At 41.2% G+C, this 15,073-nt stretch overlaps 11 non-coding genes and 1 pseudogene across 11 annotated transcripts; all 12 read left to right on the top strand.

The window, feature by feature from the left end:
- The first annotated feature begins 141 nt into the window (after window positions 1-141).
- Window positions 142-305, top strand: LOC134986076 (U1 spliceosomal RNA). Its single transcript, XR_010192104.1, has one exon. It is a non-coding gene; the product is annotated as a U1 spliceosomal RNA (small nuclear RNA).
- A 152-nt stretch (window positions 306-457) lies between these two features.
- On the top strand, window positions 458-620 carry LOC134986116 (U1 spliceosomal RNA). Its single transcript, XR_010192139.1, has one exon. It is a non-coding gene; the product is annotated as a U1 spliceosomal RNA (small nuclear RNA).
- Window positions 621-1,290: 670 nt separating this feature from the next.
- On the top strand, window positions 1,291-1,454 carry LOC134986064 (U1 spliceosomal RNA). Its single transcript, XR_010192093.1, has one exon. It is a non-coding gene; the product is annotated as a U1 spliceosomal RNA (small nuclear RNA).
- Window positions 1,455-1,606: 152 nt separating this feature from the next.
- LOC134986173 (U1 spliceosomal RNA) lies at window positions 1,607-1,769 on the top strand. Its single transcript, XR_010192187.1, has one exon. It is a non-coding gene; the product is annotated as a U1 spliceosomal RNA (small nuclear RNA).
- A 2,626-nt stretch (window positions 1,770-4,395) lies between these two features.
- Window positions 4,396-4,559, top strand: LOC134986052 (U1 spliceosomal RNA). Its single transcript, XR_010192082.1, has one exon. It is a non-coding gene; the product is annotated as a U1 spliceosomal RNA (small nuclear RNA).
- A 152-nt stretch (window positions 4,560-4,711) lies between these two features.
- On the top strand, window positions 4,712-4,847 carry LOC134986177 (U1 spliceosomal RNA; annotated as a pseudogene).
- A 698-nt stretch (window positions 4,848-5,545) lies between these two features.
- Window positions 5,546-5,709, top strand: LOC134986002 (U1 spliceosomal RNA). The gene has a single exon (XR_010192037.1). It is a non-coding gene; the product is annotated as a U1 spliceosomal RNA (small nuclear RNA).
- Window positions 5,710-5,861: 152 nt separating this feature from the next.
- On the top strand, window positions 5,862-6,024 carry LOC134986110 (U1 spliceosomal RNA). The gene has a single exon (XR_010192134.1). It is a non-coding gene; the product is annotated as a U1 spliceosomal RNA (small nuclear RNA).
- Window positions 6,025-6,695: 671 nt separating this feature from the next.
- On the top strand, window positions 6,696-6,859 carry LOC134986044 (U1 spliceosomal RNA). Its single transcript, XR_010192075.1, has one exon. It is a non-coding gene; the product is annotated as a U1 spliceosomal RNA (small nuclear RNA).
- A 152-nt stretch (window positions 6,860-7,011) lies between these two features.
- Window positions 7,012-7,174, top strand: LOC134986084 (U1 spliceosomal RNA). Its single transcript, XR_010192111.1, has one exon. It is a non-coding gene; the product is annotated as a U1 spliceosomal RNA (small nuclear RNA).
- A 670-nt stretch (window positions 7,175-7,844) lies between these two features.
- LOC134986222 (U1 spliceosomal RNA) lies at window positions 7,845-8,008 on the top strand. The gene has a single exon (XR_010192222.1). It is a non-coding gene; the product is annotated as a U1 spliceosomal RNA (small nuclear RNA).
- Window positions 8,009-13,494: 5,486 nt separating this feature from the next.
- TRNAS-ACU (transfer RNA serine (anticodon ACU)) lies at window positions 13,495-13,568 on the top strand. The gene has a single exon. It is a non-coding gene; the product is annotated as a tRNA-Ser (tRNA).
- The last annotated feature ends 1,505 nt before the right edge of the window (window positions 13,569-15,073 follow it).

Raw genomic sequence — 15,073 nt, forward strand, 5'->3', positions numbered from 1 at the left:
TCCCATGTTCATCTGAAAATATGTGTTCTCCCTGCAGTTGTTGTCCCCAGATGAGAGTTCCCTTGTGCTGCCTCAGTTGAATCTCCTTTACTTGACAGAGATGTGCCTGAGCAGCGGCCCTCCCCAGCCCTATCCCAAAGCATACTTATTTTGCATAGGAGATATCATGGTAATGAAGACTGTTATCCCAGGGTGAGGTTCATTCATTGCATTCTGGGTATGCTGACCCCTGTGATTTCCCCAAATGTGGGAAACTCGACTTCATTATTTGTGGTAGTGGGGGACTGTGTTTGTGCTTTCCTCTGGTCAGCTCTGGTAAAAGTCAGATTTATTTGTCTCAGATCTTCCTCTAGCCTTGTTCTTCTTTCGAGAGTTCCCTTGTGCTGACTCAGTTGGATCTCCTTCACTTGACAGGGAAGTGCCCGAGCAGCGACCCTACCCAGCTCTAGCCCAACTCCTACTTACCTGCCAGGTGAGATACTATGATCATGAAGGTGCTTCTCCCAGGGCAAGGCTCACCCATTGCACTCTGGGTGTGCTGCTCTTGCGATTTCCCCAAATGTGGAAAACTTGACTGCATAATTTGTGTTTCCCCTGGTCGGCTCTCGTATAATTCAGATCTCTTTGTCTCAGGTCTCTCTCCAGCCTAGTTTGCTGTCTGTTTCCACTTCTCTTTTCTTGAGCCGCTCCCTTCTATGCCCTTGCGCACTATTATGACCTCTCCTGTCTGCTTACTTTGTGCCTTCCAACGTCAATGCAAACTACAGGTAGTGCTGCAGGGCCCACACCCTTTTACATGCTTTACAGAGCAGCTCTGGAGCTGTTACAGTGCCCAGCTGCTGCAAGAAATCAGCTTGAATGCTTCAGGGGCTGGGGCATAGCCAACATGAGCCCCACACCGAAGGAGGGTGGAGATGTTTAATGCGAATTAGGGGTCATCCAAGCGCCACAAAAGGCCGCCATGCCCTGCACATCCCTTTTTTCTTTTCATATGCAGACGAGGGTTGAAGCCAACTTTGACCCACTGCTTGGATGACATCACCATATGCAAATCCATCTGCTGCAGGCCTTCCCCCAGGAATGCTTGCACTAGTTGTTGCATTTGGTTTGTTGTTTGGGGGTGCTTCAGTATTAGGCAGCCTTCTGCCCTCCCATGTTCATCTGAAAATATGTGTTCTCCCTGCAGTTGTTGTCCCCAGATGAGAGTTCCCTTGTGCTGCCTCAGTTGAATCTTCTTTACTTGACAGAGATGTGCCTGAGCAGCGGCCCTCCCCAGCTCTATCCCAAATCATACTTATTTTGCATAGGAGATACCATGGTCATGAAGATTGTTCTCCCAGGTTGAGGTTCATTCATTGCATTCTGGGTATGCTGACCCCTGTGATTTCCCCAAATGTGGGAAACTTGACGGCATTATTTGTGGTAGTGGGGGACTGTGTTTGTGCTTTCCTCTGGTCAGCTCTGGTAAAAGTCAGATTTCTTTGTCTCAGATCTTCCTCTAGCCTTGTTCTTCTTTCGAGAGTTCCCTTGTGCTGCCTCAGTTGGATCTCCTTCACTTGACAGGGGGGTGCCCGAGCAGCGACCCTCCCCAGCTCTAGCCCAACTCCTACTTACCTGCCAGGTGAGATACTATGATCATGTAGGTGCTTCTCCCAGAGCAAGGCTCACCCATTGCACTCTGTGTGTGCTGCTCCTGCGATTTCCCCAAATGTGGGAAACTTGACTGCATAATTTGTGTTTCCCCTGGTTGGCTCTCGTATAATTCAGATCTCTTTGTCTCAGGTCTCTCTCCAGCCTAGTTTGCTGTCTGTTTCCACTTCTCTTTTCTTGAGCCGCTCCCTTCTATGCCCTTGCGCACTATCTTGACTTCTCCCGTCTGCGTACTTTGTGCCTTCCAATGCACAATGCGAACTACAGGTAGTGCTGCAGGGCCCACGCCCTTTTACTTGCCTTACAGAGTAGCTCTGGAGCTGTTACAGTGCCAAGCTGCTGCAAGAAATCAGCTTGAATGCTTCAGGGGCTGGGGCATGGCCAACATGAGCCCCACACCGAAGGAGGGTGGGGGTGTTTAATGCAAACTAGGGGTCATCCAAGCGCCGCAAAAGGCCGCCATGCCCTGCATACCCCTTTTCTCTTTTCATATGCAGATGAGGGTTCCAGCCAAATTTGGCCCACTGCTTGGCTAACATCACCGTATGCAAATCCATCTTCTGCAGACCTTCCCCAAGGAATGCTTGCACTAGTTGTTGCATTTGGTTTGTTGTTTGGGGGTGCTTCAGTATTAGGCAGCCTTTTGCCCTCCCATGTTCATCTGAAAATATGTGTTCTCCCTGCAGTTGTTGTCCCCAAATGAGAGTTCCCTTGTGCTGCCTCAGTTGAATCTCCTTTACTTGACAAGGGAGGCATTTTGGATTTTTTCTTTGGGTACCCTTACACCTGATGGTCTGAATGAGAGCATCGAACTGAACAACATTGGCAGTCTCTGAAGATTTTATCTATTGATTTACCTAATATATTATTTATTGAATATCCATTTATTGTATGTTTAATAAATAAACAAAATTATTAGAAGTAGCTATTTTGGAAACAGCTTTCCTCTTAGGATGAAACTGTATAATCCTGTTGTGTGTGTTCCTTTAAAGTTCTTTAGTAAAATCCACTAGTAATGATGAACATCAGATTTCTTCCTCCATCCTCTTTTTACACTTTCTCTTGGTTCTATATATATATATTTTTATTTTTATTTATTTTTTTCCCCTCCTTCTCCCAAAAGGCCCCCCTCCCTCCCCCCCCTCCCTGTTTTAAATTTTAAAATCTTTAAATCTTTAAATCTTCGAATCCTTAAATTGTCTGTTTAATATTTATTTTTTTCTTCAATTCTTTTTGTTGTTTAAGCAGCAATGTAATTATTCCAGGGGTTAAAATAATGAAATATAGAAATAATATTAACAAAAATTAAAGGTAAAAATGAATTGATAGAATGATCCCATTAAAAGTAAATAAATAATATGGATGTTAAGCTGAGCGGGTTGGATTCGAACATGGGACTCACTGCATAGAGTGCAGGTGATGTTTCCCCTGCGCCACGAGAGCAGCTTTAGTAGTGGCATGGATTTATGTTACCCTAAAAGGTTTTATATAAGTAAATGGGGATCCTTAGTGCTGAGTTTCTGAATTATGTATATGTGATTATAGATATGAGGTATTGATTGAAAGATTAGAGGTTGATCTGTATATAGATTATATATTTTCTGTTATTTTTTAAACCACCTTGTTGCTTATTTTATTATTATTTTTAATCACCATGTTGCTTATTTTTATATTATGAAATGCCTTTATATGTGCAATTGCAATTAGAAAGTTGTTCCATATATGAGTCATTACATGTATGCATCCAATTAGTATATGTATGTATCCAATCAACTAATTAGTAATGCTATTGGTCCGGTGCATTTTAAAAAGAGCCTGCTAGGCTGCTGATGTATCCTCTGACGAAACCGCTCTTGGATAACAGCGGAGAAACGCGTAAGAAGGTGACTACCGGACACTCTGATTGCTGAGATATAAGCCCGTTCATGAACGAGCTACATCACGGCGGACGTCTGATGTAAAGACAGCGGTGAAGGGGAAAAAGCAATTTGAGAGCGAGCAAAAGGAGGTCTCTACCCCACGGCAGGGAGGAATATCCCGACCGCGAGTGCCAATAAGATCCAGCCACGGTTAACGGGGGTCGTAGCATACCGCTGTGTTTCATCAACCATCACAGCGCTCTCCCCCTGTTTTCTTTCATTACTCACGTGAGTTACATATGAACTTTAACTGCAGTAAATAAGAGGCGTTGGTTACAACTGTTGCTGTTCATCCACAAGAAGGAATTTAATGTATCAATTACAATTGGAAAGTAACGATTAAATTACAACAGCTGTATCCAGGAGGATTTTTTGGACACTTTAATAGACATTCCGTTGTCATCAAGGGCAATATGAAATAGATACTGATTACATTTAGATATGGATAGTGGTGCCTATATATGTTGACTCCATTGTATTTTATTGAATGTGGGTTTCTTCTGTCTATATATATTTTTTAAAAATAAAGAGCTTGTATATTTTATTTTTTGCGCTCCCTTGATAACAAGTGTGATTATCTTTAAAATTTGGTTTATTATTGGTAGAACAGTACTACCTATGGGAGCAGCATTTTATAATATATGGTGAAAATTAATAGATGTATAAAGATTAAATAAGCAACAAATTGGTGAAATAGATACGTTTTGATTGGAGCGCTGGGTTCTATATATATATATTGACATTTGGTTATATATATGTATAGACTTTATAAATTCTTGACAGAGATGTGCCTGAGCAGCGGCCCTCCCCAGCCCTATCCCAAATCATACTTATTTTGCATAGGAGATACCATGGTCATGAAGATTGTTCTCCCAGGGTGAGGTTCATTCATTGCATTCTGGGTATGCTGATCCCTGTGATTTCCCCAAATGTGGGAAACTGGACTGCATTATTTGTGGTAGTGAGGGACTGTGTTTGTGCTTTCCTCTGGTCAGCTCTGGTAAAAGTCAGATTTCTTTGTCTCAGATCTTCCTCTAGCCTTGTTCTTCTTTCGAGAGTTCCCTTGTGCTGCCTCAGTTGGATCTCCTTCACTTGACAGGGGGGTGCCCGAGCAGCGACCCTCCCCAGCTCTAGCCCAACTCCTACTTACCTGCCAGGTGAGATACTATGATCATGAAGGTGCTTCTCCCAGGGCAAGGCTCACCCATTGCACTCTGGGTGTGCTGCTCCTGCGGTTTCCCCAAATGTTGGACACTTGACTGCATAATTTGTGTTTCCCCTTGTCGGCTCTCGTATAATTCAGATCTCTTTGTCTCAGGTCTCTCTCCAGCCTAGTTTGCTGTCTGTTTCCACTTCTCTTTTCTTGAGCCGCTCCCTTCTATGCCCTTGCGCACTATCCTGACTTCTCCCGTCTGCTTACTTTGTGCCTTCCAACGCACAATGCAAACTACAGGTAGTGCTGCAGGGCCCACGCCCTTTTACTTGCCTTACAGAGCAGCTCTCGAGCTGTTACAGTGCCCAGCTGCTGCAAGAAATCAGCTTGAATGCTTCAGGGGCTGGGGCATAGCCAACATGAGCCCCACACCGAAGGAGGGTGGAGGTGTTTAATGCGAACTAGGGGTCATCCAAGCGCCGCAAAAGGCCGCCATGCCCTGCACGCCCCTTTTCTCTTTTCATATGCAGACGAGGGTTGAAGCCAACTTTGACCCACTGCTTGGATGACATCACCATATGCAAATCCATCTGCTGCATGCCTTCCCCCGGGAATGCTTGCACTAGTTGTTGCATTTGGTTTGTTGTTTGGGGGTGCTTCAGTATTAGGCAGCCTTCTGCCCTACCATGTTCATCTGAAAATATGTGTTCTCCCTGCAGTTGTTGTCCTCAGATGAGAGTTCCCTTGTGCTGCCTCAGTTGAATCTCCTTTACTTGACAGAGATGTGCCTGAGCAGCGGCCCTCCCCAGCCCTATCCCAAATCATACTTATTTTGCATAGGAGATACCATTTTCATGAAGATTGTTCTCCCAGGGTGAGGTTCATTCATTGCATTCTGGGTATGCTGACCCCTGTGATTTCCCCAAATGTGGGAAACTCGACTGCATTATTTGTGGTAGTGGGGGACTGTGTTTGTGCTTTCCTCTGGTCAGCTCTGGTAAAAGTCAGATTTATTTGTCTCAGATTTTCCTCTAGCCTTGTTCTTCTTTCGAGAGTTCCCTTGTGCTGCCTCAGTTGGATCTCCTTCACTTGACAGGGGGGTGCCCGAGCAGCGACCCTCCCCAGCTCTAGCCCAACTCCTACTTACCTGCCAGGTGAGATACTATGATCATGAAGGTGCTTCTCCCAGGGCAAGGCTCACCCATTGCACTCTGGGTGTGCTGCTCCTGTGATTTCCCCAAATGTGGGAAACTTGACTGCATAATTTGTGTTTCCCCTGGTCGGCTCTCGTATAATTCAGATCTCTTTGTCTCAGGTTTCTCTCTAGCCTAGTTTGCTGTCTGTTTCCACTTCTCTTTTCTTGAGCCGCTCCCTTCTATGCCCTTGCGCACTATCCTGACTTCTCCCGTCTGCTTACTTTGTGCCTTCCAACGCACAATGCAAACTACAGGTAGTGCTGCAGGGCCCACGCCCTTTTACTTGCCTTACAGAGCAGCTCTGGAGCTGTTACAGTGCCCAGCTGCTGCAAGAAATCAGCTTGAATGCTTCAGGGGCTGGGGCATAGCCAACATGAGCCCCACATCGAAGGAGGGTGGAGGTGTTTAATGCGAACTAGGGGTCATCCAAGCGCCGCAAAAGGCCGCCATGCCCTGCACGCCCCTTTTCTCTTTTCATATGCAGACGAGGGTTGAAGCCAACTTTGACCCACTGCTTGGATGACATCACCATATGCAAATCCATCTGCTGCAGGCCTTCCCCCAGGAATGCTTGCACTAGTTGTTGCATTTGGTTTGTTGTTTGGGGGTGCTTCAGTATTAGGCAGCCTTCTGCCCTACCATGTTCATCTGAAAATATGTGTTCTCCCTGCAGTTGTTGTCCCCAGATGAGAGTTCACTTGTGCTGCCTCAGTTGAATCTCCTTTACTTGACAGAGATGTGCCTGAGCAGCGGCCCTCCCCAGCCCTATCCCAAATCATACTTATTTTGCATAGGAGATACCATGGTCATGAAGATTGTTCTCCCAGGGTGAGGTTAATTCATTGCATTCTGGGTATGCTGACTCCTATGATTTCCCCAAATGTGGGAAACTTGACTGCATTATTTGTGGTAGTGGGGGACTGTGTTTGTTCTTTCCTCTGGTCAGCTCTGGTAAAAGTCAGATTTATTTGTCTCAGATCTTCCTCTAGCCTTGTTCTTCTTTCGAGAGTTTCCTTGTGCTGCCTCGGTTGGATCTCCTTCACTTGACAGGGGGGTGCCCGAGCAGCGACCCTCCCCAGCTCTATCCCAAATCTTACTTACCTGCCAGGTGAGATACTATGATCATGAAGGTGCTTCTCCCAGGGCAAGGCTCACCCATTGCACTCTGGGTGTGCTGCTCCTGCGATTTCCCCAAATGTGGGAAACTTGACTGCATAATTTGTGTTTCCCCTGGTCGGCTCTCGTATAATTCAGATCTCTTTGTCTCAGGTCTCTCTCCAGCCTAGTTTGCTGTCTGTTTCCACTTCTCTTTTCTTGAGCCACTCCCTTCTATGCCCTTGCGCACTATCCTGACTTCTCACGTCTGCTTAATTTGTGCCTTCCAACGCACAATGCGAACTACAGGTAGTGCTGCAGGGCCCACACCCTTTTACTTGCCTTACAGATCAGCTCTGGAGCTGTTACAGTGCCCAGCCGCTGCAAGAAATCAGCTTGAATGCTTCAGGGGCTGGGGCATAGCCAACATGAGCCCCACACCGAAGGAGGGTGGAGGTGTTTAATGCGAACTAGGGGTCTTCCAAGCGCCGCAAAAGGCTGCCATGCCCTGCACGCCACTTTTCTCTTTTCATATGCAGACGAGGGTTGAAGCCAACTTTGACCCACTGCTTTGATGACATCACCATATGCAAATCCATCTGCTGCAGGCCTTCCCCCAGGAATGCTTGCCTAGTTGTTGCATTTGGTTTGTTGTTTGGGGGTGCTTCAGTATTAGGCAGCCTTCTGCCCTCCCATGTTCATCTGAAAATATGTGTTCTCCCTGCAGTTGTTGTCCCCAGATGAGAGTTCCCTTGTGCTGCCTCAGTTGAATCTCCTTTACTTGACAGAGATGTGCCTGAGCAGCGGCCCTCCCCAGCCCTATCCCAAATCATACTTATTTTGCATAGGAGATACCATGGTCATGAAGATTGTTCTCCCAGGGTGAGGTTCATTCATTGCATTCTGGGTATGCTGACCCCTGTGATTTCCCCAAATGTGGGAAACTCGACTGCATTATTTGTGGTAGTGGGGGACTGTGTTTGTGCTTTCCTCTGGTCAGCTCTGGTAAAAGTCAGATTTCTTTGTCTCAGATCTTCCTCTAGCCTTGTTCTTCTTTCGAGAGTTCCCTTGTGCTGCCTCAGTTGGATCTCCTTCACTTGACAGAGGGGTGCCCGAGCAGCGACCCTCCCCAGCTCTAGCCCAACTCCTACTTACCTGCCAGGTGAGATACTATTAAGTTGATTTTTGAAAGAAAACAATACTGTCAATATACTATTAAAACAAATTAAAATGGTAAAAGTTATTGTACTTTAAGTAAAAATAAAAGAGCTAAAATATCAATCCCAGTTTTGGATTACTTTAATTAAAAAAAAATGCATATAGCAGAGGATAGTTTCAATCTGCCTACCTCTGGGTTATGGGCCCAGCATGCTTCCATTGCAGTACTCTGCTGCACATGTAAGTGCAAGAGATCCTGAAGCACTCACTCATCATGGGAAAGTACCAATGTGTTTCTTCGTTGGTTGTTGGAAGAAACATCTTACAAAAACTCTCCAGATTATTGACTTTTTAAAGTTTTTCTAGGAAACGTTTTAGATGAATGCTTATTAGCCTTTGTCAGGATGGACTTTTGCAAAGTGTCTCTGTGGCGCAATCAGTTAGTGTGCACGGCTATTAGCTAAAAGGTTGGTGGTTCAATCCCACCCAGGGACGTAATTGACCTTGTTATCAGATTTTGGTGATCTTTAAGTAGACAAGTCAAAATTTCAAAACCCATGTTCTGGTGTAGAGTACCTGGCCTTCTCTGATGTAATCAGAGTTAGATTTGATTCAGTGATTTTATAAAAACAGCTAGGAAGCACAATTTAGCAGTGGGTTGCAGAGAAAAAGAAATATGCTGGCAAAAAAAATCCAATTGAGTGATTAAACAGCTCTTCATTTTCTGGCTTTATTTTTATGCTAACAAATTTGTTCTCTGAAAAGTGTCCACAAAGCCAAGTCTCTGATTAACACCTTTGTAGGGATGGTTTTTCACCTATTACTAAATTAAACTTGCTTCATTGGAAAGGCAGCAAGATGCATCCTCATTTCAATGTCTACTGAAATAATACAGGTTGACACCAGGAAACATTAACGCCACTGCATCCTTGCTGCTTTCTCATGTAGAAGTCTGTTTAATGTGAAAACAAGGTGATATCTAATAAGCACACAGGTAAGGAATTAAGAAAATCTTTATTTAAGGGTGAAGATGTTTCTCACAAAATCGTTGCCCCAATGCATCATTGAAATTCAAGCTGGAAAGATGATTTTAATATATCACTTGTACATTTTGTATTGCTCTTCTGGTGACAATGTAGTTTGTTTTTGTCAATTACCATTTTAATAATAGGGTAAAGAAAATTAAGTGGATTTTTTAAAGAAAACTATACTGTCAATATACTATTAAAACAAATTAAAATGGTAAAAGTTTTTGTACTTTAAGTAAAAATAAAAGAGCAAAAATATCAATCCCAGTTTTGATTACTTAAATTAACAAAAAAAAAATGCATATAGCAAAGGATAGTTTCAATCTGCCTACCTCTGGGTTATGGGCCCAGCATGCTTCCATTGCAGTACTCTGCTGCACATGTAAGTGCAAGAGATCCTGAAGCACTCACTCATCATGGGAAAGTACCAATGTGTTTCTTCGTTGGTTGATGGAAGAAACATCTTACAAAAACTCTCCAGATTATTGACTTTTTAAAGTTTTTCTAGGAAACGTTCTAGATGTATGCTTATTAGCCTTTGTCAGGATGTACTTTTTGTGAAGTGTCTCTGTGGCGCAATCGGTTAGTGTGTCTGGCTACTAACCAAAAGGTTGGTGGCTCAATCCCACCCAGGGACGTAATTGACCTTGTTATCAGATTTTGGTGATCTTTAAGTAGACAAGTCAAAATTTCAAACCCCCTGTTATGGTGTAGGGTACCTGGCCTTCTCTGATGTAATCAGAGTTAGATTTGATTCAGTGATTTTATAAAAACAGATAGGAAGCACAATTTAGCAGTGGTTTGCAGAGAAAAAGAAATATGCTGGCAGAAAAATCCAATTGAGTGATTAAACAGCTCTTCATTTTCTGGCTTTATTTTTATGCTAACAAATTTGTTCTCTGAAAAGTGTCCACAAAGCCAAGTCTCTGATTAACACCTTTGTAGGGATGGTTTTTCACCTATTACTAAATTAAACTTGCTTCATTGGAAAGGCAGCAAGATGCATCTTCATTTCAATTTCTACTGAAATAATACAGGTTGACACCAGGAAACATTAACGCCACTGCATCCTTGCTGCTTTCTCATGTGGAAGTCTGTTTAATGTGAAAACAAGGTGATATCTAATTAGCACACAGGTAAAACAAATTAAAATGGTAAAAGTTATTGTACTGTAAGTAAAAATAAAAGAGCCAACATATCAATCCCAGTTTTGGATTACTTTAACAAAAAAAAATGCATATAGCAGAGGATAGTTTCAATCTGCCTACCTCTGGGTTATGTGCCCAGCATGCTTCCATTGCTGTACTCTGCTGCACATGTAAGTGTAATAGATCCTGAAGCACTCACTCATCATGGGAAAGTACCAATGTGTTTCTTCATTGGTTGATGGAAGAAACATCTTACAAAAACTCTCCAGATTATTGACTTTTTAAAGTTTTTCTAGGAAACGTTTTAGATGAATGCTTATTAGCCTTTGCCAGTATGGACTTTTGCAAAGTGTCTCTGTGGCGCAATCAGTTAGTGTGTATGGCTATTAACCAAAAGGTTGGTGGTTCAATCCCACCCATGGACGTAATTGAGTTTGTTTTTGTCAATTACCATTTTAATAATAGGGTAAAGAAAATTAAGTGGATTTAAAAAAAAAAAACAATACTTTCAATATACTATTAAAACAAATTAAAATGGTAAAAGTTATTGTACTTTAATGAAAAATAAAAGAGCAAAAATATCAATCCCAGTTTTGGATTACTTTAACAAAAAAAATGCATATAGCAGAGGATAGTTTTAATCTGCCTACCTCTGGGTTATGGGCCCAGCATGCTTCCATTGCAGCACTCACTCATCATGGGAAAGTACCAATGTGTTTCTTCGTTGGTTGATGGAAGAAACATCCTACAAAAACTCTCCAGATTATTGACTTTTTAAAGTTTTTCTAGGAAACGTTTTAGATGAATGCTTATTAGCCTTTGTCAGTATGTACTTTTGCAAAGTGTCTCTGTGGCGCAATCAGTTAGTGTGTACGGCTATAAACCAAAAGGTTGGAGGCTCAATCCCACCCAGGGACGTAATTGACCTTGTTATCAGATTTTGGTGATCTTTAAGTAGACAAGTCAAAATTTCAAACCCCCTGTTATGGTGTAGGGTACCTGGCCTTCTCTGATGTAATCAGAGTTAGATTTGATTCAGTGATTTTATAAAAACAGATAGGAAGCACAATTTAGCAGTGGTTTGCAGAGAAAAAGAAATATGCTGGCAGAAAAATCCAATTGAGTGATTAAACAGCTCTTCATTTTCTGGCTTTATTTTTATGCTAACAAATTTGTTCTCTGAAAAGTGTCCACAAAGCCAAGTCTCTGATTAACACCTTTGTAGGGATGGTTTTTCACCTATTACTAAATTAAACTTGCTTCATTGGAAAGGCAGCAAGATGCATCTTCATTTCAATTTCTACTGAAATAATACAGGTTGACACCAGGAAACATTAACGCCACTGCATCCTTGCTGCTTTCTCATGTGGAAGTCTGTTTAATGTGAAAACAAGGTGATATCTAATTAGCACACAGGTAAGGAATTAAGAAAATCTTTATTTAAGGGTGAAGATGTTTCTCACAAAATCGTTGCCCCAATGCATCATTGAAATTCAAGCTGGAAAGATGATTTTAATATATCACGTGTACATTTTGTATTGCTCTTCTGGTGACAATGTAGTTTGTTTTTGTCAATTACCCTTTTAATAATAGGGTAAAGAAAATTAAGTGGATTTAAACAAATTAAAATGGTAAAAATTATTGTACTTCAAGTAAAAATAAAAGAGCAAAAATATCAATCCCAGTTTTGATTACTTAAATTAACAAAAAAAATGCATATAGCAAAGGATAGTTTCAATCTGCCTACCTCTGGGTTATGGGCCCAGCATGCTTCCATTGCAGTACTCTGCTGCACATGTAAGTGCAAGAGATCCTGAAGCACTCACTCATCATGGGAAAGTACCAATGTGTTTCTTTGTTGGTTGATGGAAGAAACATTTTACAAAAACTCTCCAGATTATTGACTTTTTAAAGTTTTTCTAGGAAACGTTCTAGATGTATGCTTATTAGCCTTTGTCAGTATGTACTTTTTGTGAAGTGTCTCTGTGGCGCAATCGGTTAGTGTGTCCGGCTACTAGCCAAAAGTTTGGTGGTTCAATCCCACCCAGGGACGTAATTGACCTTGTTATCAGATTTTGGTGATCTTTAAGTAGACAAGTCAAAATTTCAAACCCCCTGTTATGGTGTAGGGTACCTGGCCTTTTCTGATGTAATCAGAGTTAGATTTGATTCAGTGATTTAATAAAAACAGCTAGGAAGCACAATTTAGCAGTGGGTTGCAGAGAAAAAGAAATATGCTGGCAAAAAAAATCCAATTGAGTGATTAAACAGCTCTTCATTTTCTGGCTTTATTTTTATGCTAACAAATTTGTTCTCTGAAAAGTGTCCACAAAGCCAAGTCTCTGATTAACACCTTTGTAGGGATGGTTTTTCACCTATTACTAAATTAAACGCTTCATTGGAAAGGCAGCAAGATGCATCCTCATTTCAATGTCTACTGAAATAATACAGGTTGACACCAGGAAACATTAACGCCACTGCATCCTTGCTGCTTTCTCATGTGGAAGTCTGTTTAATGTGAAAACAAGGTGATATCTAATTAGCACACAGGTAAGGAATTAAGAAAATCTTTATTTAAGGGTGAAGATGTTTCTCACAAAATCGTTGCCCCAATGCATCATTGAAATTCAAGCTGGAAAGATGATTTTAATATATCACTTGTACATTTTGTATTACTCTTCTGGTGACAATGTAGTTTGTTTTTGTCAATTACCATTTTAATAATAGGGTAAAGAAAATTAAGTGGATTTTTGAAAGAAAACAATACTGTCAATATACTATTAAAACAAATTAAAATGGTAAAAGTTATTGTACTTTAAGTAAAAATAAAAGAGCAAAAATATCAATCCCAGTTTTGATTACTTAAATTAACAAAAAAAAATGCATATAGCAAAGGATAGTTTCAATCTGCCTACCTCTGGGTTATGGGCCCAGCATGCTTCCATTGCAGTACTCTGCTGCACATGTAAGTGCAAGAGATCCTGAAGCACTCACTCATCATGGGAAAGTACCAATGTGTTTCTTCGTTGGTTGATGGAAGAAACATCTTACAAAAACTCTCCAGATTATTGACTTTTTAAAGTTTTTCTAGGAAACGTTCTAGATGTATGCTTATTAGCCTTTGTCAGTATATACTTTTTACAAAGTGTCTCTGTGGCGCAATCGGTTAGTGTGTCTGGCTACTAACCAAAAGGTTGGTGGTTCAATCCCACCCAGGGACGTAATTGACCTTGTTATCAGATTTTGGTGATCTTTAAGTAGACAAGTCAAAATTTCAAACCCCCTGTTATGGTGTAGGGTACCTGGCCTTCTCTGATGTAATCAGAGTTAGATTTGATTCAGTGATTTTATAAAAACAGATAGGAAGCACAATTTAGCAGTGGTTTGCAGAGAAAAAGAAATATGCTGGCAGAAAAATCCAATTGAGTGATTAAACAGCTCTTCATTTTCTGGCTTTATTTTTATGCTAACAAATTTGTTCTCTGAAAAGTGTCCACAAAGCCAAGTCTCTGATTAACACCTTTGTAGGGATGGTTTTTCACCTATTACTAAATTAAACTTGCTACATTGGAAAGGCAGCAAGATGCATCCTCATTTCAATTTCTACTGAAATAATACAGGTTGACACCAGGAAACATTAACGCCACTGCATCCTTGCTGCTTTCTCATGTGAAAGTCTGTTTAATGTGAAAACAAGGTGATATCTAATTAGCACACAGGTAAGGAATTAAGAAAATCTTTATTTAAGGGTGAAGATGTTTCTCACAAAATCGTTGCCCCAATGCATTGAAATTCAAGCTGGAAAGATGATTTTAATATATCACGTGTACATTTTGTATTGCTCTTCTGGTGACAATGTAGTTTGTTTTTGTCAATTACCCTTTTAATAATAGGGTAAAGAAAATTAAGTGGATTTAAACAAATTAAAATGGTAAAAATGATTGTACTTCAAGTAAAAATAAAAGAGCAAAAATATCAATCCCAGTTTTGATTACTTAAATTAACAAAAAAAATGCATATAGCAAAGGATAGTTTCAATCTGCCTACCGCTGGGTTATGGGCCCTGTATGCTTCCATTGCAGTACTCTGCTGCACATGTAAGTGCAAGAGATCCTGAAGCACTCACTCATCATGGGAAAGTACCAATGTGTTTCTTCGTTGGTTGATGGAAGAAACATTTTACAAAAACTCTCCAGATTATTGACTTTTTAAAGTTTTTCTAGGAAACGTTCTAGATGTATGCTTATTAGCCTTTGTCAGTATGTACTTTTCGTGAAGTGTCTCTGTGGCGCAATCGGTTAGTGTGTCCGGCTTCTAACCAAAAGGTTGGTGGTTCAATCCCACCCAGGGATGTAATTGACCTTGTTATCAGATTTTGGTGATCTTTAAGTAGACAAGTCAAAATTTCAAACCCCCTGTTATGGTGTAGGGTACCTGGCCTTTTCTGATGTAATCAGAGTTAGATTTGATTCAGTGATTTAATAAAAACAGCTAGGAAGCACAATTTAGCAGTGGGTTGCAGAGAAAAAGAAATATGCTTTCAAAAAAAATCCAATTGAGTGATTAAACAGCTCTTCATTTTCTGGCTTTATTTTTATGCTAACAAATTTGTTCTCTGAAAAGTGTCCACAAAGCCAAGTCTCTGATTAACACCTTTGTAGGGATGGTTTTTCACCTATTACTAAATTAAACGCTTCATTGGAAAGGCAGCAAGATGCATCCTCAT

This window comes from Pseudophryne corroboree (genome assembly GCF_028390025.1).
Source record: "Pseudophryne corroboree isolate aPseCor3 chromosome 7 unlocalized genomic scaffold, aPseCor3.hap2 SUPER_7_unloc_2, whole genome shotgun sequence".
Classification (NCBI taxonomy): Eukaryota; Metazoa; Chordata; class Amphibia; order Anura; family Myobatrachidae; genus Pseudophryne; species Pseudophryne corroboree.